General features: G+C 44.5%; 1 protein-coding gene and 1 long non-coding RNA gene across 25 annotated transcripts in view; both read right to left on the minus strand.

The window, feature by feature from the left end:
- DGKH (diacylglycerol kinase eta) overlaps positions 1 to 25,693 on the minus strand; it is a 287,539-nt gene that overhangs the window by 119,144 nt on the left and 142,702 nt on the right. The window lies entirely within an intron of this gene.
- Positions 8,932 to 18,252, minus strand: LOC146398597 (uncharacterized). Of its 2 annotated transcripts, XR_014819600.1 has the most exons (4): positions 16,555 to 18,252; positions 15,648 to 16,245; positions 14,721 to 15,559; positions 8,932 to 9,004 (listed from the first exon to the last, which is right to left on the minus strand). It is a non-coding gene; the product is annotated as an uncharacterized LOC146398597 (long non-coding RNA). The 2 variants fall into 2 exon arrangements; XR_014819599.1 differs by lacking the exon at positions 8,932 to 9,004 and having other exon boundaries at positions 13,861 to 15,559.

Raw genomic sequence — 25,693 nt, forward strand, 5'->3', positions numbered from 1 at the left:
GAGGCTGTGGTGCAAGCCGGCGGCTACAGCTCCGATTAGACCCCTAGCCTGGGAACCTCCTTATGCCACGGGTGCAGCCCTAAAAGGACAAAAGACAAAAAAAAAAAAAAAAAAAGGACATTGCTAATATAAAGATGTTCCTTACAAACACTTTAAAAAATAATTTATGTGTGTTTTTCTATATAACTTTATGTTCTTCAAATCTTGCATAAGCGTGGACAAATTTGCAAGGTGTGATGCTGTGATTTATACAAAAACGTTAACATATAGTTCTTATCATCATGCATGTACAAACTTCTCTGCGTTATAATACACAAACAGTTCATTTTAAATTCTTGAGGAAAGAAAAAAAGGAAAGGAAGAAAACATCTGAAGCTAGTTTGCTTCCTCTAGAGTTGTGATTAAAACGACTTAACCAGGAGGCAGTTAGTCACATCAAAGTTAATCCTCAAAATAAACTTCTGTTTATATACGGCGAGTTAAACAAACACGTCTCATAAAAGAAGGAGCATAACAAAAATGATTAATATGCAACAGCTCCAGCAAATACAATCATAGAAGCAAAGTGCGGTTCAGAGAAAAATGATTTGGCTTGAAAAAAAATCTCAAAATCATGAGCAAACTAAGTGAAGCAACAAGGAGTCTTTCTTTAAAAATCACAATATTTACGATATTCAATATTACTGCTCAATGAGAATAACAAACTGAATTTAGTAACAGGTAAGAAATAGTTATGATCACAGCGTGGTTATTAACAATCCTTTAAAAATAAGTATTAGGGAGTTCCCACCGTGGGGCAGTGGAAACGAATCTGACTAGCATCCATGAGGATGTGGGTTCAATCCCTGGCCTTGCTCAGTGGGTTAAGGATCTGGTGTTGCTGTGGCTGTGGTGCAGCCTGGCAGCTGCAGCTCTGATTCGACCCCTAGCCTGGGAACTTCCATGTGCTGTGAGTGTGGCCCTGAAAAGCAAAAAAAAAAAAAAAAAGTATTAGATTTTAATTTTATTTTGTTCATGATTTCTAGAATAAGGGATAAATTCTCCCTTCTCTCAAAAAAGGGCTTAGAAACATTTACATTTCACCACCCTGCAGGCCTATTATATCACCTGGCAGGCATTCGTGTCACACTGTCTGTCCCTCGTGAAAAATCGGTAAAGCCCTATAGCCCCCACTGTAATCCAATAACTCAGTTTTCCCATATGAAAAACAAAAAGTTCAATGAATGCAGCTTTGAAAAAAAAATGTGTTTCAATAAAATAAGCTTTAAAAGTTCTAAGATCTCGTTTCTAGCTGGCTTTCTGAGACTGTTTGCAGTCCAATGCCTTCAAGCTATGGAATTGCTTACTGCACAATTTTAGCTCGTTGCTAAAAGCCCACGAAAGTAATTTCTCTTTTAAATGATACACACCCAACTGAACATTTCAGAAACACCTCTGTGTCACCAGTTGTGGTGGCTTTGGTGGCAAACTGCTTCAACGTCCCGAGGAGAGCGCAACTGTGCAAAGAGCCGCTCACTGAGCTTTTTCATTAAGCAAAGAATCTTGGAAAAATCAGTTACGGCCTGATTTATCTGATAAATGTACATTCTCCTGGGTTGGCTTTGGGGGGGGGGGTGCATCAAATAGGTGCGGTGAAGAGCCTGATGTGGGAAAGTGGAAATGCCGGTGATGACTCATCTTTGACGATACCTCCAGAAACTCCAGAAGAATCTTGAGTTTCTAGTCTTGTCCCAACATGACCCTTGACTTCTTTTCTAGGGAACGGGCATGGAATTTGTTGTGATGGGAGAGTTGGGTTGTTACGGACTAAAGGGTTGGGGGGGGATCTGAACCCCCTGACTTGATGGTACCAGGCAGCAGGGCCTTTGGGAGGAGATGAGATCATGAAGGTAGAGCCCACAGGAATGGGATTGGTGGGTCAATACCCTTGTCTAGGAGACCCCAGGGAGCTCTCTTGCCCCTTCCCCTGCGCCACGTGAGAACACAGCTAGAAGATGCCCGTCTATGCAGCGGGAAGCAAGTCTGCACCAGACCCTGAATCTATTTCAACGCAGATCTTAAACTTCCCAGGCTCCAGATCAGTGAGAAATAATACCTGTTGGTTGAGCCACCCAGTCTGTGGCCTTTTGGTCACAGCAGCCTGAACAGACGAAGACACGGGGTCAAGAGACTTTTTCCCACTCTGTATTTCATGGATAATCACTTCTTTCCTATTTCTTTTAACTCTGTCTACTCTGTCCTCCCAAACAGAATTATTCTTTGTCTTACGCCTTTCTCTGCCTATCCATTTTGTTACACAAGCTCCAGGAAAGCTGTCTTTGTCCTCCTGGTACCTGTATGGAATTTCCAACATCACGAGTCTACCGGACTTCCCTGAATAATAAGCCTCATTAGTTTTACAGACTTTAATCCCTAAAGTGGAAATAATTCCTGTATAGCTTTATGAGGTGACTGTGATACGTGAAACAATAGGTATGAAAGAATACATACGTCTTTAAAAAAGGCGACGTGACGGAGTTCCCATCGTGGCTCAGTGGTTAACAAATCCGAGTAGGAATCATGATGTTGCGGGTTTGATCCCTGGCCTCGCTCAGTGGGTTAAGGATCCGGTGTTGCCATGAGCTGTGGTGTAGGTCGCAGACGTGGCTCGGATCCTGTGTGGCTGTGGCTGTGGCTGTGGTGTAAGCTGGTGGTTACAGCTCCGATTCGACCCCTAGCCTGGGAACCTCCATATGCCGCGGGTGTGGCCCTAGAAAAGGCAAATAAATGAATAAATAAAAAGGCGATGGGACAAGATAGCACCATAATCAACATTAGTCCCCATGACAAGCGTTACTTATGATAGAACAGATCTCATCTCTTCAATCCATCCCTTCCCGCTCCTCCTGCCTTCGTCGTGGTTCGAGCCCATCTCACTCCTCTGAACGCAGCAGTTCCCTACATGTTCCCCAAGCTGTCAGTTTTTCCCACCACGCGTCCATTCCCCCCAGTGTGGACAGAATGATCCAGGAAAAACTGTTTTGACCCCGCCAAACTCGGGTTGAACAGGTTCCGTGTTTCCTATCACCCATTGTCTAAGCCCAGACTTGGGGAGCTGGGCACAGACACTTTCTTCCGTAAATGGTAAATGACCCACCTTCTTTATCGGCTTCATCTTCGCCGTCCTCCCAAATCCACTTAACAGTAGAGGAAAAGGGAAGTGCCTGCCTATCCCCAAATCTTCCACGCCTCCCTGTGCCCAAGCTTTCCACGAGCTCGTCCTCCTACTCACACAGTTTCCTCTGCTGCTTCTTACAAAGCCCCCACCCATCCTATCGGCCTCCAAGGCTCCACCACCATCACAGCCTGAAGGCTCCCACATAACGTTCAGCATTAATCCTGTGGCATAGGAATTTTCAAAAATTCGTGTCTCCCCCTCTCTCCTGTATCTTGTTTATGGTTTCATCCTCCACATATCACCATGCACTTGATACGAAGAAAATAATATCTGTGAATATATTTGTTCAATAAGAAACACAACGTAAGAAAGTAAAGTCAGGATTAAAACTTTTATTTGCTGATAAGACCTCGAGGCATTCAATGGAGAAAAATATTTCAATGTTTCTTTCCAGCAAGTCAATATACTGGCAGAAAGTATCAAAGAAATAGAGCTGACTCCTAAAAAGAGTCCTGGATTGAGTTCCATTCCTGGCTCCGTTTACTAGATTTGTGGCTGCAAGTAAGTGATAACACCTATAAGCCTAAGTTGCCCTACCTGCAAGGTAAAGGATAAATATCACCTGCCCTATATTCCTCAGAGCTGTTAGGACAAAACAAAAGGAAGTGTAAACATCCTTCATAAACTACCAAATGCTGTATAACATATCATAAGCAAGGTACTATTTTAACAGGTCCTACTTTGAGGAAAAGGTGCTTTTAGTGGAATTGATACAGTTCAATAAACAGATACCATTTCTGAACAAGGGCCCAGTGCTTATATTTATTTATTTTATTTTTTCATTTTTATTTTTTTGTCTTTTTGCTTTTTCTAGGGCCGCTCCCGCAGCACATGGAGGTTCCCAGGCTAGGGGTCGAATTGGAGCTGTAGCCGCTGGCCGACGCCAGAGCCACAGCAACGTGGGATCCGAGCCGCATCTGCAACCTACACCACAGCTCACAGCAACACCGGATCCTTAACCCATTGAGCAAGGCCAGGGACCGAACCCGCAACCTCATGGTTCCTAGTCAGATTCATTAACCACTGCACCACAACGGGAACTCCAGAAAAGGCTTTTCACTACAACTCCTAGGACCTCTTCCTTTCCAAAAAGAAAAAAAATCAATCTGTCAAATCAAAGCCATGCTGTACAGCAGAAAACTGACAGAACCCTGTAAACCAACTATAATGAAAAAAAAAAAATCATTAAAAAAAAAAGAAAAAAAAAAGGCCAGTCCTGCTGCAGCATGCCCTGCCCTCCCAGGGCTGATCAAGTCTGCTCTTCGAGAAACAGAGAGACCACACATGCACAGGACAATATAATGAAGAAGCCATCATTTCCTCAAGGCCCAGGGAAGGGCTCAGAAAAGTGTGATTATACTCCAAATATCCTCCTTCTTTTGTCTGAAATCCCTACCCTCTAATTTAGGGACATTTACCTCTAGCGTGTGTTATATTTACACATCCATTCATTCTCAAGCCAAATAACGGACGTTATCCAACATATTCTAATTACCCTCCACATCAAGAAGCCGTCTCCTGACAGCTCCAGTTCTTTGTTCCCTATACTGGTTTGTAATTGCCTTAGAAAAAGCTATGGGTACAAGGACCTTCCTGAGACGAGAGTTATTTTGCGACGTTGTCTGTGTGAATTTCTGAAATTAAACGTGTTCTCCCTGTTGTATGTCGTCCTCCTTTAGGAGTTTCTAAACGTTGTGTTCCTAATTGCTATTAAAGAGACAATCGAATAAAAGAAAAACATACGATTCTAGAAAGTGCCGTTATCCTTTTCTTCAAAGGAGAAGGAACCAAGTGTCTCCGCTCTACACACATGGGATCCACCTTTTTCATAAAACACCCTGAACTGCAGCATATTACCACAGGGGGGTGGTGGTGGTATGCCCAATGCCAGGCTTTTTCTTTCAGAGCCGGGAGGGAACGGAGCTGGACCAATCCTTGCCTAGATCCGCGAGTGGCACGTAACACCTCTGTAGCACCCGGGTAAAAAGTCTACCCTGCTCATTCTCAATGCACCTCTTCCTTTACTCAACACCCCCTACTCACATCCAAGAATAATCCCTTTGCCTCCATGTGACATTTTGATGGAACTACTTTTCCACTCGACACAATTATTTTGATGTAGGGGCACGACTTTTTTTGTTGTTGTTGTTTTTGTCTTTTTAGGGCAGCACCTGTGACATATAGAGGTTCCCAAGCGCAAGGGGTTAAAAGAGAGCTGTAGCTGCCAGCCTACACCACAGCCACAGCAACACTGGATCTGAGCCTCGTCTGCGACTTACACCACAGCTCATGGCAATGCTGGATCCTTGACCTACTGAGCGAGGCCAGGGATGGAACCCACATCCTCATGAATGCTAGTCAGGTTCATTAACCACTGAGCCACAATGGGAACTCCTGATGCAGGGGCATTCTGAGGTGGCTAAAATAAACTACTAAACATTATGTTTATTTATCTACTATTATTATTATTATTGCTTTTGAGGGCCACACCCATGGCATATGGAAGTTCCCAGGCTAGGGGTCAACTTGGAGCCCTAGCCACAGCCTACACCACAGCCACAGCAACATGGGATCCAAGCCAGGACTGCAACCTACACCACAGCTCAGGGCAACACCAGATCCTTAACCCACTGAGTGGGTCCAGGGATTGAACCCACAACCTCATGGCTATTAGTCGGATTCATTTTCACTGTGCCACAGTAGGAACTCTTACTTATTTATTTTTAACTAGTAAGTAATGTGCATAGCAAACTACCTCAGGGCATGCCTAAGTCTCACCAAACTGCTCCCCCTGGTTCCCAGTCCAGACAGCAGTGGGGCCAAGGGGTCACTGGTCATAGGGTCCAGCTGGTCACGGATAGGACAGGAAATGAAGTGATGCTCAGAATCTGGCCGCATCTAACCAGGAGTCCTATCTTGACCCACATGCTTATCTCAGAAAGGGCTATTAACCATGCTGGGCAAAATAGCAGCTTATTTTCTGGAATTTCTATTGTGTCTTCAATAATCTGCTCTTCAAATTCACTAGTTCTTCGCCAGTAATTATCTGGGCTCCCACTACATAGGAAATTCACTCTTAGATTTCTGCCAGTACTGTGTGAGAGGTGGGTAGGTAAGCAGATGGGTAGGTGGGCAGACAGGTATGAAGACAGGAAGGAAGAGAGGGAGGGAGGGAGGGAGGGAGGAAGGAAGGAAGAAAGTTATTTTTTAAAATCATAAACCCGGAGTTCCCGTTGTGGCTCAGTGGTTAATGAATCCAACTAGGAACCATGAGGTTGCGGGTTCGATCCCTGGCCTTGCTCAGTGGGTTAAGGATCTGGCGTTGCTGTGAGCTGTGGTGTAGGTGGCAGACGTGGCTCAGATCCTGAGTTGCTGTGTGTGGTGTAGGCCGGTGGCTACAGCTCCGATTAGACCCCTAGCCTGGGAACCTCCATGTGCCACGGGAGCGGCCCTAGAAAAAGGCAAAAAGACAAAAAAATAAATAAAATAAAATCATAAACTCCACTCTAATGATGGTCTCAACTGGGCAGGGCTGATACCCCTAAAAGGATAATGCGCTTCTTGTAGATTTTTTTTAAAAGAACATCTTAATTGTTTACAAAAATGAATACAATCAAATGTCGAGTCCTTTGTGGTCAGAACGGGGCAGAGTAAAAGTCAGAGATGAAGGCTGTGCACATGTCGAGGTAAAACAGTAACACACACACACACACACACACACACACACACACATACGGGTTCCAAGCTTTGGTCACGACCATATGTTCCTTTATCCGGCTCCATCCCCTGTCCTCCTTGTCCTCCTCATACAGGAGCTTCCCTGCCCCACTCTATCCCTGACCAGAAAACTTGCCTCCTCCCTCCTTGTGCTTTGCTCTTCTCTCTTTGCCTAGTAGGATACTCATTTGTTTAGATGGTCGGCACAGGGTGCAAAGCCACAGCCTGGGTGCAAATCGTGGCTCCCCAGCTGACCAGTTGATAAAGACCTTGGGCAAATTACTTAACCTTTCGGCGCCTGAGGTCCCCAGGGCCCCACCCATGGCATATGGAAGTTCCCAGGCTAGAGGTCACAATGGAGCTCTAGCCACAGCCCACACCACAGCCACACAGTGTTGACAACAGTTCCCGGCACAGGGGGATCAGTGGATTATCAGTTGTTCTTATGATACTCTTGCTCCTGCTCTTTATGGGGCAGTAACGTCCCCAAAGGCAGGACCACATTGACTCCATCTCTGTATCCCCAATACCCAGCACCACGCTGTCACCTCAGTGGTACTTAGCATTTGTTTGTTAAACTGATTTGACTGCCTTCCATCTCTGACTGTTCCCCCCCGCCCCCACCCCCGCCCCGCATGTCTGCTCTCAAAAGGTTAAAAACTTGTTTCACCTCGTGATGATCTCCTGGGTTACAATCTGTGCCTCCCTCTCCTTTAAACATCTTTTTTTTTTTTTTTTTTTTAAAGTGATGTATAGTTGATTTACCGCATTGTGTTAGTTTCTGGTATATAGCAACGTGATTCAGTTATAGACATATAAAACTGCATCCCTGAGGATGCAGGTTCGCTCCCTGGCCTCGCTCAGGGGGCGAAGGGTCTAGTGTGGCTGCAAGCTGCAGCACAGGCTGCAGATGCAGCGTGGATCTAGGTGGCTGTGGCTGTGGTGGAGGATGGCACCCTAGCCTGGGAACTTCTATATGCCGAAGGTATGGTCCTAAAGAGAGAAAAAAAAAAAAAAAAGAAAAAAGGAAGGAAGGGTACTATATTCTTTTCAGATTCTCTTCCCTTACAGGTTATTACAAAATACTGAGTGTAGTTCCCTGTGCTATGCAGTAGGCCGTTGTTAGTTATCTACTTTATATAGAGCAGTGTATATACGTTAATCCCAAACTCCTAATGTATCCCTTCCTTCCTTCTTTTTTTAAAAATGTAGAACAATCTTGTTGCCTCTTCCCTTTTCTTTAGTCTCAATGGACAGCTTTCGCTCCTTCTTTATGAAAACTGCCCCTTGGCTATTTCCAAACATATCCTCGTGGCTAAATGTCTTGCGTGAACTTTTTCTCCAATTATGTCCTAAAACAAATCTCTACGTTAATTCTCAATCTTCCACGCCAGCTCCACGTACAACTGCTTACTCGACGAGATGCTATCCCCACCTGAAACTCAACGTGTACATTTTATTTCATGTCCTGTATGTCTCTGTACACTAATTTGGAAAAAACCATCAGTCTGGTCTAGGAGACCTAGATTCTAATTCTGAAAACTTCCGGGAAATAACACCCCTCCGGGTAATCTGGAATTCAATCTGGAATTCAAAATGAACTCGGCACCTTCCCTCAGCAGCTCTGCTCCTCTTCCTGGGACCCCATCTGTTAGAAGCAGCAACATTTTCCTAAGCTCACAATCCCCAAACTTCTGAACCATCTTTTATTCTCTCTTGCCTCTCAATTCCTTCGTTTGCCTTCCAAACACTCTTGACATGGGGTCTTCCTTTCTGTTCCTGCTGCCGGTGCCCAGATTCTGATGACTTTGTTCATTCTCACCCAGACGCTAGCCATGACCTCCTATGGAGAGAAGAGGTCCAGCGCTGGAGGAAGAAACTCCTGCTGGATGGGCCAGCCTGGCTGCCACCTGCACTAATCCTTCATTTGGAAGTGACTGCCTCCCCTTAAAGTCCCACTGACATGTGAAAAACAACTCCACACTCTCTCGCGCTCTCTTCTTTTTTTTTTTTTTTTTTTTTTTTTTTTGGTTTTTAGGGCTGCACTCCAGGCATATGGAGTTTCCCAGGCTAGGGGTCAAATCAGAGCTGCAGCTGCTGGCCCAGACCATAGCCACAGGATCCGAGCCATGTCTGTGACCTACACCACAGCTCATGGCCATGCCGGATCCTTAACCCACTGAGCGAGGCTGGGGATTGAACTCGAGTCCTCATGGATACAAGTCAGATTCGTTAACCATTGAGCCATGACGGGAACTCCAACAGCTCCACTCTTGATAGCCCATAATAAAGTGGAGGCAACTTTAAAGACAGAACACGCAAACAAGGCTTTATCGAAGGTTGGCCATCACAAAAGATGAAACGCAGAAAAGACCTTGCCAGACAATGTGAACAAAATACCTGCTCTCCCGCAGACATGTGAGCCCAAAGAGGGACATAGGACCTTTCGGTCGTGGCTCCCCGCCCAGGTGCTTCCCGACCACCAAAGAGCACAAGCTCAGGCAGACATCACGCTCAAAGGCTCTGAAGAAAAAACCAGGAAGCTGAACCCTCCTGATCACCTGTCCAGGGCCTGTTGCCGCAGCTGTCCCTCCACTCCCAGGGATGCTGGCTTACCAGCCAGGCCCCCGCTGAACGCCCCAATCCATCCCAGGCTCCCTATGGTTCATAAAAGAAAATCACATGGATCCAAACTAGTCCCCTCTAATTAATTCTCTATGCCCTGTCCCTCCAGAATTGTTTCCTTGAGACACAGCGCTCCTCCTGTCACTTCCCTGTTCAAGATCTTGGTTGGCTGTTCATAAACCACAGGATCAAACAAAACCTCTGCTTTCAAGACCCCTAACTGCCTACCTCTTCACTGCTTTTAGCCCTTTCTCTATGTGCAGCTTCCAGCCTCACTGTCCCTGAAGGCCTGGCATCCTGGTCCACCTGCCATTGGCTGAACAAAACACACACCTTCTTATCTTGGGATTAAAGCATACACACACACACACACACACACACATTTGGCCATGCAGGCAGCATGCAGAAGTTCCCAGGCTAGGGATCGAACCCAAGCCACAGTAGTAACCTGAGCCACAGCAATGACAACATTGAGTCCTTAACTGCTGGGCCACCAGGACCTATATTTAAATGTCCTTTCATAGGCTCAGAATGCCTTTTCCTAGGCTCTTTCCGCCTCACTGACTCATCCCTTTTTTTTTTTTTTTTTTTTTTTTGGCCGCACCCTCAGCATATGGAAGTTCCTGGGCCAGGGACAAGGCCAGATCCTTAACCCACTGACCCACGGAAGAACTCCATCGCTGACTCACCTTTAAGGGATGAACTTAAATGCCCTCCTTTCTAAATGCGTTACTCAAGCAGAGCTCATGCATTTGCAATTCCATGTGCTCAATCCTCAGGGAGCCTTATTTGTAAAAGGGAAGAGAATCATGGAGGACATCAAGGTGCTAAGATAATGTTTACTCTAAGAAGTTTCTCTTTTCACTACTGTCAGCACTACGTGAATTCCGAAAAATATATTACAGTATGAGAAGAAAATCAATCATAAAACAGGTCAAGTTAGCTGCTCGGTCTGTAGACGATTGTTTAACCCTATCTCTCTAACCCCCCAAAGTCATTCTAGGATCCGAAGTATTTTCTGTCTTTTTAGAGCCACATCTGCAGCATATGGTAGTTCCCACACTAGGGATCGAATCAGAGCTGTAGCTGCCAGTCTACACCCCAGCCACAGCAATGCCAGGTCCAAGCCATGTCTGCAACCCACACCACAGCTCATGGCAATGCTGGATCCTTAAACCCACCAAACGAGGCCAAGGATGGAACCTGCGTCCTCAAGGATACTAGGTTCATTATCGCTGAGCCATCACAGGAACTCCCTAGGATTCATTATCACTGAGCCATCATGGGAACTCCCTAGGATTCAAATTTTTTTAAATTTCTTTCAAATGCTAATCAAACTCCAGTCCACCTGAGAAAAGCCACTTGGAGGAAAGTGGATGTTTTTGTGGTCCGGCTGGAATGGAACGTTTCCTTTCCCCCTCTTCAGTTCACAAATGCCCACATCTTGATGCCTATATGTTAGGCTGTAGCACCTGCCATGTCACCTTTATTGTACATAATTCTCTGCATACACACAGAATTTATCTGCTGGGATTACAAAGAGCCAGGGAACACTCTCACACTCTCTGCACTTCTCCCTTGGAAGGGAAGGCAACCAAAGATTACGTGGCTCAGATGCTGAAGAATCACCAGTTCCTTAAGTGCACAGGTGCAAATGATTCACACATGAGATATATTGTATTTTACCTACCTTTTCATTCATTGAACACACACTGAGTGTCTACTACATGTCAGGAACTATTCTAAGCCCTGGAGATAGAGCAGTAAACAAAACAGATAAAAATGCCTCCTTTCTGGAGTATACTGGAGATCACACTTAAGATTTTAGAAAGGGTTTTTTATTTGTTTGTTTGTTTGTTTTCTTTTTAGGGCTGCACCTGAGGCATAAAGAAGTTTCCAGGCTAGGGGTCTAGTCAGAGCTGCAGCTGCCGGCCTACACCACAGCCACAGCAACACGGGATCCAGGCTGCGTCGGTGACCTACACCACAACTCACGGCAGCACTGGATCCTTAACCCACTGAGCGACGCCAGGGAAGGAATCTGCATTCTCATGGATGCTAGTTGGGTTCTTAACCTGCTGAGCCACAAGGGGAACTCCCTGGGACTAGTGCTCTTATAAGAGAGACTCCAGGGAGCCCCCTGGTCCCCTCCACCACGTGAGGACACACCTAGAAGATGGCCATCTATGAAGCAGGCTCCTCCCAAACACTGAATCTGCAGGCACCTTGACCTTGGACGCTCTACCTCCAGAACTGAGAGAAGAAGTATTTTGTGTTTATAAACCACCCAGCCTATGGCATTTTGTGGCAGCCGCCTAAACAGAGGACAACACCAGTTTTTCACAGTTGGATGACCCCTGTGGCTAAGATCTTGCAAATGGGATGTGAGCAGAAGCAATGGGTGTGCTTTGGCCTAGACCTCGAGACCCGGGCCTCCCTCCTCTGTGTTTTCTTTTGCCACTTGCTGGCTGGAACCTGGAAATGGTAATGGATTTGACCCTGCTGGTGAGGACAATCCTTTGGGGAGATGGCAGAGAAACAACATGGAAGAAATCAGGGCCCATGACTGACTCCATGTCGCAGAGGTACCACTCACCTCGGACGACTTCCTTGGACTGTGATGTGAGAAACTTCTCTGTTCCCTCACTCTCTGAATTGAAGCGGGGGGTAGGGTGGGGGGGTCGTCTTTGTTATGAGAACTTGGCAACTCTAACATTCAAGCTCTGTTAGAGCCATCCCACCACCTCTGGACCACATGCCTCTGACCTGACACTGAGGAGAGAGAGAGACACTTTGATATCTTTTTTTTTTTTTTTGGTCTTTTTGCCATTTCTTGGGACGCTCCCTCGGCATATGGAGGTTCCCAGGCTAGGCGTGGAATCGGAGCCACCGGCCCACAGCAATGCGGGATGCAAGCCGCGTCTGTGACCCACACCACAGCTCACGGCAACGCCGGATCCTTCACCCACTGAGCAAGGCCAGGGATCGAACCCGCAACCTCATGGTTCCTAGTCGGATTTGTTAACTACTGCGCCACGACGGGAGCTCCACTTTGATGTTATTTAACCCACTGTATTTTGGGGTTTTGTCACAAGCTAGTCAACATGTACTACATTCTTACCATTGAATCTGTAAATGAGTCAGGATATATAATGCAATATATAATGAGTCCGTATATATAATTCTAGGAGTAGGAAGGTACAAGACTCTCCTGTGCCTTCGATCTTTTTCTCTTCACAGAACCCTGAGGCAGTGCAAATTTCCTCACTTTCTCTGCAAGTTACATGGCTTGGGGATGCAAACTCTAATCCTAGTTCGAGCGAGTATATGTACTAATTAGTTTAGTACGTTGCTATGAGGATTCCTTTCCTTTTACCATCAGTAATTAGTTCAGAAGTGGGATGTGACTCCCTTCCAACCAATGAGATGTGAGTGGAGATCTCCAGGGGGGTGGGGGGGCTGTTTTTGGTAAATCAGAAGAGAGAGCCTGTTTTCTGTCCGCTGTCTGGATATGATACTTAAGAAGTGACTCAGGTACTTTGCTAAGGACATAGCTTACACAGCAAGGAGGGCATCACTGCCTTGAAAAAAATTACAGAGAGAAGTGGGTCAGAACTTGCCCCTCCTCTGGGGGTTTAAAGGCAATTATGATTTAGTGGTTTTTGTCACCTACAGCTGATGACATCCCAACAGATAAAGTGTAAGAGTCCCCAGTGAACATACATACCTAAATAGGAGTTCCTGTTGTGGCTCAGCAGAAATGAATCTGACTAGTATCCATGAGGACACAGGTTTGATCCCCGGCCTCGCTTAGTAGGTTAAGGATCTGGCATTGCTGTGAGCTGTGGTGTAGGTCGCAGATGCAGCTCGGATGCCACGTGGCTGTGGCTATGGTGTAGGCCAGAGGCTACAGCTCCAATTGGGCCCCAAGTTTGGGAACCTCCATATGCTGCAGGTGCAGCCCTAAAAAGACCAAAAAAAAAAAAAAAAAGGAGAGCGAAAAAGAACATACATATCAAATACCCTAACTCTAAGAATAAAATAGGAATAATATACCACCCCAGCCTGATCACGAACTGAAAGAAACATATTTAACTACCATCTCCCTAACGACATCAAAGAGGACTGGAACCATCACAGACAGAAGAAAACAGCCGTGAGAACACGTTTAACAGCATCCTCCATCTGTTTTATTCTTCCTTCAAAGTGACAAGCCACAAAATTATGAGGCTTAAAAAATTCCAAAACTATAAACCCCAAGTACATATATAACAATCTCCTCTCCATCCCCAACTGCACAGAGTCCTCCTGGAAGGAGCCGCAAAAGGCCCATTTGCCTGATCCATTAATTCCTGTTGTTTCTCTTCAATCAGGCACACGGCAGGTTAGTATCCTTTCGCTTACGTCTTCTTAATTCTCTACACAATCTCTTAAAAGCTTTTCTAAACATTCTGCTCTCTCATCAAACTCTAAAGCAGTATAGCCATTGCCCCAAATAAATAAGACTCCATGGAGCACAAGCAGCAAAAACTGGGTTCTTTGTCTGCGGTGCTTTAAGCCAGTCTGAAGCCTATGCGTCCCCGTCCTGGATGAAACCTGTTCCAAAGCTTTCCCGGTCATTCATGAGCACCAGGAGTTCTCTGGTCACCTTGAGTCACGATAACCATTCTATTTCAGGAGGTAAAATGTCCAGCCCGAACTCCACAGTTTCGTCAAAGATCGAGTTTCTCCTCTCCCCAGTCGGGGCTGTTCCAGGCGTGGAAGCGATTTTCCTCTTGATCTGTCAGCTCCTTCCTTCAGTTTACTACCCACCATGGCTGCTCCTCCAGGGGCTCTCTTCAGGGGTCTATAGTCATCTTCCTTCTAGAAACATCCCTCTTCAGCTCCCCCTAGTTTGGGCTCAAGAAGAGCCTCTTCAGGGGGTCACTTAGAATGTCTGCCCATGGAGTTTCTGCTGTGGCTCAGCGGTTAACGATTCTGACTAGCATCCATGAGGACGCAGGTTCGATCCCTGGCCTTGCTCAGTGGGTTAAGGATCCGGTGTTGCCGTGAGCTGTGGTGTAGGTCCCAGACGAGGCTTGGATCTGGCGTTGCTGTGGCTGTGGTGTACGCCAGTGGCTATAGCTTCTATTCGACCCTTAGCCTGGGAACCTCCATATGCCATGCGTGCAGCCTTAAAAAGACAGACACACACAAAAGGTGATGGGCTAAGGAGTGCAAACTTAACTGAGGAATGTGGATATTATTGCCTACTGTAGTTTGCAACCTTTCGGGGCTCACCCCAAACTGAAACTATGCAAATATCTGGTTTCACTTGTTTTCATTTGTTTATCCCAATATCCAATAATCCCAACATCCAATACGTCTACTTCCTACCCACTCTTTCTCCAGTGTCTAGAACAGTCCTTCTATTGCACAAACCTATTTTCCACACACCTCTTTCTTTCTTTTCTTTTCTTTGTTTTTCTTTTTGCCTTTTCCTAGGGCCGGTCCTTGGTTCCAAGGCTAGGGGTCCAATTGGAGCTGCAGTCACCGGCCTAGGACAGAGCCACAGCAACAAAGGATCCAAGCCACGTCTGTGACCTACACCACAGCTCAAGGCAACGCTGGATCCCCAACCCACTAAGCAAGGCCAGGGATCGAACCCGAAACCTCATGGTTCCTAGTCGGATTCCTTAACCCCTGCACCACAATGGGAACTCCCACACATCTCTTTCTGTTTGGCCGTCACCTTCCCTCTCTGTCTTACGCTCTTGCCACTGTCACACCTCTAGGATCAACTGTCTAAATGCCTCACTTTGGTTTTTCGCCGAGCCTTTCCTCTGAACACCTGCAAATACATTTCTCCTCCAGGACTCTCAAGGCACCTGGGACGTTTTGGACAGTGCTGTCCAATAGAGAGTCCTGCAGTGATGAAATGTTCTATTTCTCCACTGTCGCAGTAGCCACTAGCCACATGTGGCTATGGAGCGTGTGAAACATACAAACGAGACAGAAACACTGAATTTTTAATTGTACGTGATTTTAATGTAAGCAGACACACATGTGGCTATGGAGCGTGTGAAATGTACAAACAAGACTGAAACACTGAATTTTTAATTGTACTTGATTTTTCGTGATTTTAATGTAAGTAGCCACACATGGCTGGTGGCTACTTGCTGGACAGCACAGTCTAGACGAATCGGGTGGCTTTGTCCCCAGTTCTCAACTGACCTTAATGCAACAGCATTCTTCCAGGAACTTTTCTTTAACCACTAGTTCTAGAAGACTTTTTTTTTTTTTTTTTTTTTTAAGATGGTGCAGAATTGAAATCAACAGCCTAAAGAAAGAGGCCAGGCGGGCTGGGGACACAACATAAATGTATGAAAAGAGTAATTAATCAGCAGGTGGTGTGTACACTGGGGAAGGGAGGTGGCAGGCATGAAGAGGATGAGCAGGCTGGAGCGTAGGCTAAGGGGAGGGATTATGGGGGGGCTGGGGGGGGACTGGGTGGGTAAGCTAGAGATGCGCCATAAGACCACTGACAGACCAGGATGAAAATAATGGAAGTGAAAATTTCGAGGAGAGAGGATACCTACAGACGAAAAAACCAAGATCTGCTTTCCTCCACCACAGGGTTTGAGTTTCGAGCATTTAATTTCGAGCATTTAATTATTATCAGCTCTGGTGTTTTAAGAAAATTAACTCTAGGGAGTTCCCGTCGTGGCGCAGTGGTTAACGAATCCGACTAGGAACCATGAGGTTGCGGGTTCGGTCCCTGCCCTTGCTCAGTGGGTTAACGATCCGGCGTTGCCGTGAGCTGTGGTGTAGGTTGCAGACGCGGCTCAGATCCTGCGTTGCTGTGGCTCTGGCGTAGGCCGGTGGCTACAGCTCCGATTCAACCCCTAGCCTGGGAACCTCCATATGCCGCGGGAGCGGCCCAAGAAATAGCAACAACAACAACAACAAAAGACAAAAAGACAAAAGACAAAAAAAAAAAAAAAAAGAAAATTAACTCTAGCCATTGCATGTGTGAGAGATTAAAAAGAGAGGAAGATGCTGAAGCAGTTCTGATCATCCCAGAATAAGGCAAACTGGATTCTGCAAGGTGATTTTCAAATAATTTCAGCAGTGGATTCTTGATGTATATATAAGCGAGGTGTTTTATTAAAGTAAATTCATCTTTAGGTTTAAGTGTGTAAAACTGTATATCATGATCCGAACAAAAATTATATATCATAATATGAACAAAAGTGTTCTGAAATCCAGGCCTTTTTCCAAACCTGAGGATTGAACTGGCACACGTTAATGCTTTGGTGGTATCTAATCTGTAACACTTTGTACATAATATATTTCTTTGCCCATGCTGCTTCTACAAGGTCTTTCTGTGTAGCACAGAGAACTATATTTCGTGTCCTTTGACGAACCGTTAGAGAAAAGAATATTTTTAAAAAGTATGTGTGTGTGTTTAGAACTGAATCATTTTGCTGTGTAGCAGAAATTAACACAACATTGTAAATCAATTCTACTTTGATTTTTTTTTTTAAATATTAAAAAAACAAAATTCAGGAAAAAAATGCTTCTTGATCCCCTGAAGCACCTCTGCGGCTCCCAGGTCTGGGGACTACCTGCGTGAGAATCATTCAGCCACAGGTTAGGGCCCAAGATCCCCGTCTCTGTCCCTCTGCTTTATTGTTTTCATTGCCATTATCACGTTCAAACATACTGTACAACTTCTATTTATTACACTTATGCTTTTTAAATGACCATATAGGATTTATAGTTATACATAATTTTTGCATGTTTGGTTCACTGCTGCAGCCAATGTGAAACAGCTGCTGGGCACACAGGTGACGCTCAATAAATATTTGCTGAATGAATGAACGCACTACCTTTGGCGCCTTCGCCCCTGTTTACCAGTGCTGCTTGTCCTCCAGTAAAAACAGCCTCAGGCCAACCACCTTCTACTCCAGCAACACTAAACCACACCCAAACACGCTGTGCACTGTCAGGCCCTCTCCCGCAGAGGGGTCAACACCCACACCCATGCAGTCGGTAGGATCCTATGCCAAACATGTTCCTAACACGTCCTGCATTTTGCCTGAAAATTTCAAGGTCTCTGTCTCTGCGCCCAGGAAGGGGTCCAGGTGCCATGTTGGTCCAATCCTTTGAACCCCCCCCCCCGGTACATATTAAATAAACATGTTGAGATGCTAGCATTGAATGGACAACCTGGAGACACATCCCAAAGGAAGAATCAGCACGAAGTGCTGACATGGATAGAGAGAATAAAGAACAGAGCGAGGAGTGCAGAAATAGTGGTACTACCATTACCAAAAGCAGGGACATGAGTGGGCTGCCCAAGGGCTGGGATGTTCGAGCAGAGGCAGCACAAACTCTTAGTGGGGAGGCTGTGGGGCTGGAATGAGCCAGCAAAGAGCTTCTGGGCTGGGTTCCTTTACAGCCACTCACAAACCTTCAATAGATCAGGGTGGATGAGAGGATGAAGAACTAAACTTTCTTTTTTTTTTTTTTTTAATTGAGGTATAGCTGATTTATAATAGTATGTTAGTTTTAGGTGTATAACACAGTGATTCAGTATTTTTGCAGATTATACTCCATTAAGTTATTAGAAGCTAATGGCTATACCCTGTGCTATATAATATATTCTTTTTTTTTTTCAATTTTCTTTTCTTTCTTTCTTTCCCTCCCTCCCTCTCTCTGTCTTTCTTTCTTTCTTCCTTTCCTTTTTAGAGCCGAACCCACAGCATATGGAAGTCCCAGGCTAGGGGGTCAATACGAGCTACAGCTGCCAGCCTACGCCACAGCCACAGCAACACCAGATCTGAGCCACATCGGCGACCTACACCACTGCTCATGGCAACACCAGATCCTTAACCCACTGAGCAAGGCCAGGGATCGAACCTGAGTCCTCATAGATACCAGTCAGATTTGTTACGACAGGAACTCCAAGAGCTCAATTTTGAACATGGATTTTTGACAAAAATGTGTAACAAAGCAGAGATGAAGCAACCTTTGTTATCTTGGCCTGGAAGAATTTCTCCTGCTGTGACCTTCTGTGGCACCAAGTCTAATATAAAGTTTAGCATTTAATCATGTTCTCTGTGAAGTTGTAATTTTTCCAACAAGACAAGTTTTTGCTAAATCCTGCACACTTCAGTGTGCTCCTGGGATGTGTCCTTGAATATTTAAAATTACTTTTCCCACTAAACACTGGCTCTGAAGCACAGCCTTTAATTTAAGAATAGCTTCTTACAGCACTAGCAAATATATGCACCCCAGTATTCATGGCATTATTGGATTTTTATTATAATTCATTTTAGAAGCACATACTATTAAAAAAAATTACGGAGTAAATTACATATACTTCTGAAGTACTCATCGCATCATTTAGCTCACAAAGAGAGTAGCGTTACACTGCAAATGTGAAGGACATAAAGACATGAGGAATCAGATACTTAAGAATCTTCTGATTTATTTGGAGGGTTGCCATAAAACCTTAGGAGTTCCCGTCGTGGCGCAGCAGAAACGAATCCGACTAGGAACCATGAGGTTGTGGGTTTGATCTCTGGCTTCGCTCAGTGGGTTGAGGATCTGGCATTGCCATGAGCTGTAGTGTAGGTCATGGACAAGGCTCGGATCTGGCGTTGCTGTGGCTGTGGTGTAGGCCGGCAGCTCTAGCTCTGATTAAACCCCTAGCCTGGGAACCTTCATATGCCGCAGGTGTGCCCCTAAAAAGCAAAAAAAAGATAGCTCTTAAAATATTGTCCAATTGCCACTACCCACTAAGCAAGCTTTTACGTATTAATTTTTGAATTGAGATACTCATCTCTTGAAATAAAGCCATTTGCAGCAATGCGGATGAACCTAGAGATGATCATACTAAAGTGACGTCATACAGAGAAAGACAAATACCATGTGATATCACTTATGTGTGGAATCTAGAATATGATACAAATTAACTTATTTACATAACAGAAACAGACTCACAGACTTAGAAAACAAACTTAATGTTACCAAAGGGGAAAGCAGAAGGGGGGAAGAATAAATTAGGAGTTTGGGATTAGCAAATACACACTACGAAACATAAAAGAGATAAGCAACAAGGACCTACTGTCTAGCACAGGGAACTATGTTCAATGTCTTGTAATAACCTATAAAGGAAAAGAATCTGAAAACGGATAGATATATATGTATAACTGAATCACTTTGCTATACATCAGAAACTAAAGCAACCTTGTAAATCAGCTATATTTTAATAAAAACAGAAATAAAAAAATAAAAATTAAGATATTCATTCTCTTACCACCTCTACGAAATTTTAATTTCCCAAATTCCCAATTTAAAATAGCTGATTGATCACATGCTTTTAGCTCTACTCATTTTCAATACTTCCAAATCCCAGTAAAGGGATTTTTTAAAAAGGCATAAAACCACAAATATAAACAAAATGGGATAGAAGACAACTGCAGAATTTTGTAAGATGTTTAGCAGATGGATGAGTGTGGATGGACTTAGCACAAACCCAAGACAGAAATGAGGAAAAGGTGAAAAATCACCCTCTTGGGTTTTTTTTTTTACTCTTTAGGGCCGCACTTGTGGCAATGGAGGTTCCCAGGCTAGAGGTCAAATTGGAGCTACGGCTGCTGGTCTACACCACAGCCACAGCAACATGGGATCCAAGCCGCATCTGCAATCTACATCACAGCTCATGGCAAGGCTGGATCCTTAACCCACTGAGGGAGGCCAGGGATCGAAGTGGCAACCTCATGGTTCCTTAGACAGAGTTGTTTTCACTGCACCATGATGGGAACTCCAGAAAAATCACCCTCTTGAACAAACACTCCCCAAATGGCTTAAGAACTGGCAGCACCCAGTGCCTCTGGATGCCAGATGAGGGTGAAACTAAAAGGATGTGGTTGAAAATCCCCTTTAAAAATCACTAAGCTCCCCTTCCACCCCTACATCTCCCAACACGTTCCACCCTCATTTCAACTCTGTAGAGCCTGGCAATGGCCTTCTCCAACCATGGACCAAGACTGGAGGCTATTCTGAAGAGGAGGCCTGGGATCGAAGCCCAGACATAACTGAAGGTGAGGATATCAAATTAAAAACAGGAGAATTATACAAAACTTTACACACTGAAGAGTGAGAGCTCCCCCAGACTCTCCTCGGCGGATGCTGGCAGCTCAACTACAACTTTCCCTTGGAAGAGTCTTTTCTGGGGGCTCGGACAAAATGAAGACTTGACGATAGCACATCAGAAGCTACCAAAAAAATAGCCAACCTGATGATACTGGAACAAGGGTCCCCCCGCCCCCTGCACACACAGAGTCCAGTCAGTTTCAAGGATGCTCTTATTTGTGTGCTCTCTCTCTCTCTGTCTCTCTGTCTCCATCTGTCTGTGTGTGTGTCTCTCTCTCCCTCCCTCTCTCCTCCCTCTTCTCCATCCATATGGCCATATACAAATACAGACACACCCGCACACCTACATATACACAAACATATATGTGTGCATACGTGTCAAGCTAGCTAAAGACGTGAAAAACGCAATAAACGAGTTGGAAAATAAAGCTGAGGAAAAAAAAAAAAAAGCAGAACCGAAAAACCAAAAAGATGGAAAATGGGGGAGGAGAGGGGAGTAGGAAAATGAGATGCTGAGTGGAGAAGCGCCGACACCCACGTAATAATGATTCCGAAAAGAAAGAGCAGAGAGAACAGAAAGGAAGAGGTCATTCAAGCCAGTTTCCCAGACTGAAAGGGCATATAAAAAACCCCCCGCACAACGGTTGAACGCATCAACCCATGAAAATACTGCTGTGACGTTTCAGATGCCCCAGGAAAAGAAAAGATGCTGCCAGCTTCCAAAGAGAAGGGCGGAAAAACCCTGTACCAAACATCCAGATTGTGAAAGAATTTCTCCGTTCTGGAAAATAGATGAGAGTGGAGCAAGGCCTTCAATGTTCTAGGGGAAAATTTGCAAACTAGAATTCTAAACCCAGCCACGCCATCAAGCTAGCGTGATAGGAAAAAATTCTGAGATGCACCTAGAAATGAGCATGCTAAGTGAAGTCAGTCAGACAGTGAGACACCAACATCAAATGCTATCACTGACACGTGGAATCTAAAAAAAGGACACAATGAACTTTGCAGAACAGATACTGACTCACAGACTTTGAAAAGCCTAGGGTTTACAGATGAGACAGGTTGTGGGGCTGGGAGGCGGGGGGGAGATGCACTGAGGGTTTGGGATGGACATGCTTTCAAATTTGGTTGTGATGATTGTTGTACACCTATAAATGTAATAAAGTTCATTAAGCCAGTTTTAAAAAAGTAATAAATATCTGTGGAATGAAAAAAAAAAATTCGGAGCATGAGTTTAAGACGTGGAACTGCACGTCCCCGCCCAGGACCTTTGCATGCCATGTGCTCAGACCCGTCGTCTCTCTCCAGATAATCTTTCCACATTCTCCTCGCTCACGTGGTCGCCCCCCACTGCACCTCAAATGACACAGCCCCCATGAAAGAGTCCTCAGGCAGGTAACCAGAACATTCTCTCCCAGGAGGGCGGCAATTTTAATCATCTTTGCAAATCCCATTAAGCACAGCAGAATGTGCAATGTATCACATTATCAAATTGAAGTTAATGAAATCCATCGCTGGGATGGCAGAGCTAAGTCTGGGGTGACTGTGGAAAGCTTACCACAATGAGATCCGAAATGAATGTGAGGTCGCTCCAAAATTCCCTGTCGTGACCTCAAACCACTGAATTTACACAAGCCAAAATAAAATTATTCATACAAAAGTTTCGACGCTTAAAAACAACCGATCATCCAGAAATACATTTCTCAATAAAAAGACATGTACAGGTACGCTGCTCTCTAAATGTAAAGATTTGGGTAAATCGAACCTAATGTTTTTAAACCTGAACGCCAATGATGCATAGTTACCTGTCGATTATTGAAATAAGTCAAGTTATAACCGTAATTAAACTGCGTTAAATTTGTGGTTACTAAAGGGAGAAGGGAAGGAGGGATAAATTAGGGGTTTGGGATTAACATATACATACTACTGTATATAAAATAAATAATCACGGACCTACTGTATAGAACAGGGAACTATACTCAATATTTTGTAATAACCGATGAGGGAAAAGAATCTTTAAAAAATAGATACATACATATGTATAACTGAATCACTTTGCTGTACATTTGAAACTAACACAACACTGTAAGTCAACTATACTTCAATTAAAAATTAAATTAATTTAAAAAGCATGTTAATTATGACAATATTAGGCTAATGGTTATTCACAGATGATAAACACTTTTTATAGGAGCAGGATGTACAAATATATACATTCAGGAGTTCCCGTCGTGGCGCAGTGGTTAACGAATCCGACTAGGAACCATGAGGTTGCGGGTTCGGTCCCTGCCCTTGCTCGGTGGGTTAACGATCCGGCGTTGCCGTGAGCTGTGGTGTAGGTTGCAGACGCGGCTCGGATCCCGTGTTGCTGTGGCTCTGGCGTAGGCCAGTGGCTACAGCTCCGATTCGACCCCTAGCCTGGGAACCTCCATATGCCGCGGGAGCGGCCCAAGAAATAGCAACAACAACAACAAAAGACAAAAAAATTATATATATATACATTCATATTTAGATACTCAGAGACATATTAAAATCTTTCATTCATCTTAAGAAAAATGGAAAGAATAGGCTTCTTTAGGTTTTCTCTGAAGATGAAAGAATATAGAAGAAAATTGGAGGGAATGAAAAATTACAGATTGCCATTGTATAGTAACTCAAGTTCACTGCTAAAAACACATTCCTGACTCCAAAATTTAATTTGCTCTTCCTGCAGTTATGACACACTAACTAAAAGTAGTCAACATTTATGGAGCAGCTGTTGTATGTATAAGATAATACTGAAATCTCCTGTGAAACATAGGTGATATATAGAGATATATACCTTTTGAGACACAGAAGTAGAAATCTGTCAATTCAGCTGACTTTCTGATAGTATGTAAAGCCACACATGCGCTTTGCGTAAACAATTCTGAGCCTGAAATTTGGCAGAAATTTGACTGTATAAAACTAAACTTTGGGAGATCCCATTGCAGCTCAGCAGAAATGAATCTGACTAGCATCCTTGAGGATGCTGGCTCAATCCCTGGCCTGGCTCAGTGGGTTAAGGATCCAGTGTTGCCGTGAGCTGTGGTGAAGGTTGCAGATGCAGCTCAGATCCTGTGTTGCTATGGCTGTGGCACAGGCTGGCAGCTACAGCTCCAGTTTGACCCCTAGCCTGGGAACCTCTGTATGCTGCAAGTGTGGCCCTAAAAAGCCAAAAAAAAAAAAAAAAACAAAAACAAAAACAAACAAACAAACAAAAAACCAACCAACCAACCAAACAAAAACACACCCAAAATAAAAAGAACTTTAAATCTCCTTTTTAAATACATTTTTATTTTTTAAATGGCTGTGCTCACAGCATATGGAAGTTCCCAGGCCAGGGACTAAAGCTGGCCTGCAGCTGTGACCTATACCACAGGGCAATGCCAGATCCTTTAACCCACTGCACTGGGCCAAGGATCAAACCCACACCTCTGCAGCAACCTGAACCACTGCCGTTGGATTCTTAACCCACTGTGCCACAGCAGAAACTCAATAAAATTTTGAAATGGTACACTGGTGTACATTGGTCTCTTAACTCCACCCAACTGACAACAATCATTTCATCACACACATCCATGATAAACAGAAAAATATAAACCCTAAATGAAGCATGAAAATCCAAACAAAGCATTACCAGAGAGACAAGAGGACAAATCTCTGCGAACTTTGTGGTGTTTTGTTTTTGTTTTTTTTTTAACAGACGCATACTGAATTCTATCTTCCCCAAACCCAATTCTAATTTATACTTGAAAAAAAATGCACATTTAAAGGTGAATATGGTATTACAAATTTGCATCAAAGTTCGCTTCTTAAAATCTAGAAGCGATTGCTGCTGAGCACTGATTAACAATCCCCTTTATAGAGTTTCTGCAAGCTTTCTAAGAAAAACATAACATAAAACCGGCCGTCTTAGCCATCTTTAAGTGCACTGTTCAGTAATGTTCGCTACACTCACACTGCTGTGCAACCAATTTCCAGAACGCTTTCCACCTGGCAAAACTCAAACTCTGGGAGTTCTCGTCGTGATGCAGTGGTTAACGAATCCGACTAGAAACCATGAGGTTGAGGATTCGATCCCTGGCTTTACTCAGTGGGTTAAGGATCCGGCGTTGCTGAGAGCTGTGGTGTAGGTTGCAGCCTCTGGCATAGGCTGGTGGCTGCAGCTCCGACTGGACTCCCAGCCTGGGAACCTCCATATGCCGCAGGAGTGGCCCTACAAAAGGCAAAACAAAAAACAAAAAAAACCTCAAACTCTGTATGCATTAAACGACTCATCCTTCTCCTACTCTCCTGGTCCCTGGCAACCCTCACTCTACTTTCTGTCCCTGGGAATTTAGCATCTGCAGGTAGCTCATATAAGTGGAATTGTACAGTATTAGTCTTTTTGTGACTGGCTTAGTTCACCTGGCATAATGTCCTCAAGGCATGTCCATGCCGTAACATGCGTCAGAATTTCCTTCTTCATTATGGCTAAATAATATTCCACTGTATATATAAGATATCTACCACATTTTGTTTATACATTCAGCCACTGATGAACATTGGGAATGTTTCTATCTTTTGGCCACAGTGGATAAAACTGCTATGGGCATTCCTACCTGACGAATATCCAAGGGGACACAGGTTTGATCCCTCACCTCACTCAGTGGGTTAAGGATCCAGCGTTGCAGTGAGCTGTGGCGTAGGTCACAGATGTGGCTCGGATCCCATGCGGCTGTGGTATGGGCCTGCAGTTGCAGCTCTGATTCAACGCCTAGCCTGGGAATTTCCATGTGCTCTGTGTGCGGCCTTAAAAAGCAAAAACAAACAAACAAACAAACAAAAACACAAAACAAAACAAAAAAACTGCTATGAACATGATGTACAAATATTTTTGGAGACCCTGCCTTCAATTCTTTGGGGTGTATAGCCAGAAGTGCCATTATTGGATCACATGATTATTCTATTTTTTAATTTTTGAGGAAC

This window comes from Sus scrofa, chromosome 11 (genome assembly GCF_054392235.1).
Source record: "Sus scrofa isolate SSC_HxYL_T2T_F1_AM1 chromosome 11, Sscrofa_HxYL_maternal_Yorkshire_Landrace_v2.0, whole genome shotgun sequence".
NCBI classification, from domain to species: domain Eukaryota; kingdom Metazoa; phylum Chordata; class Mammalia; order Artiodactyla; family Suidae; genus Sus; species Sus scrofa.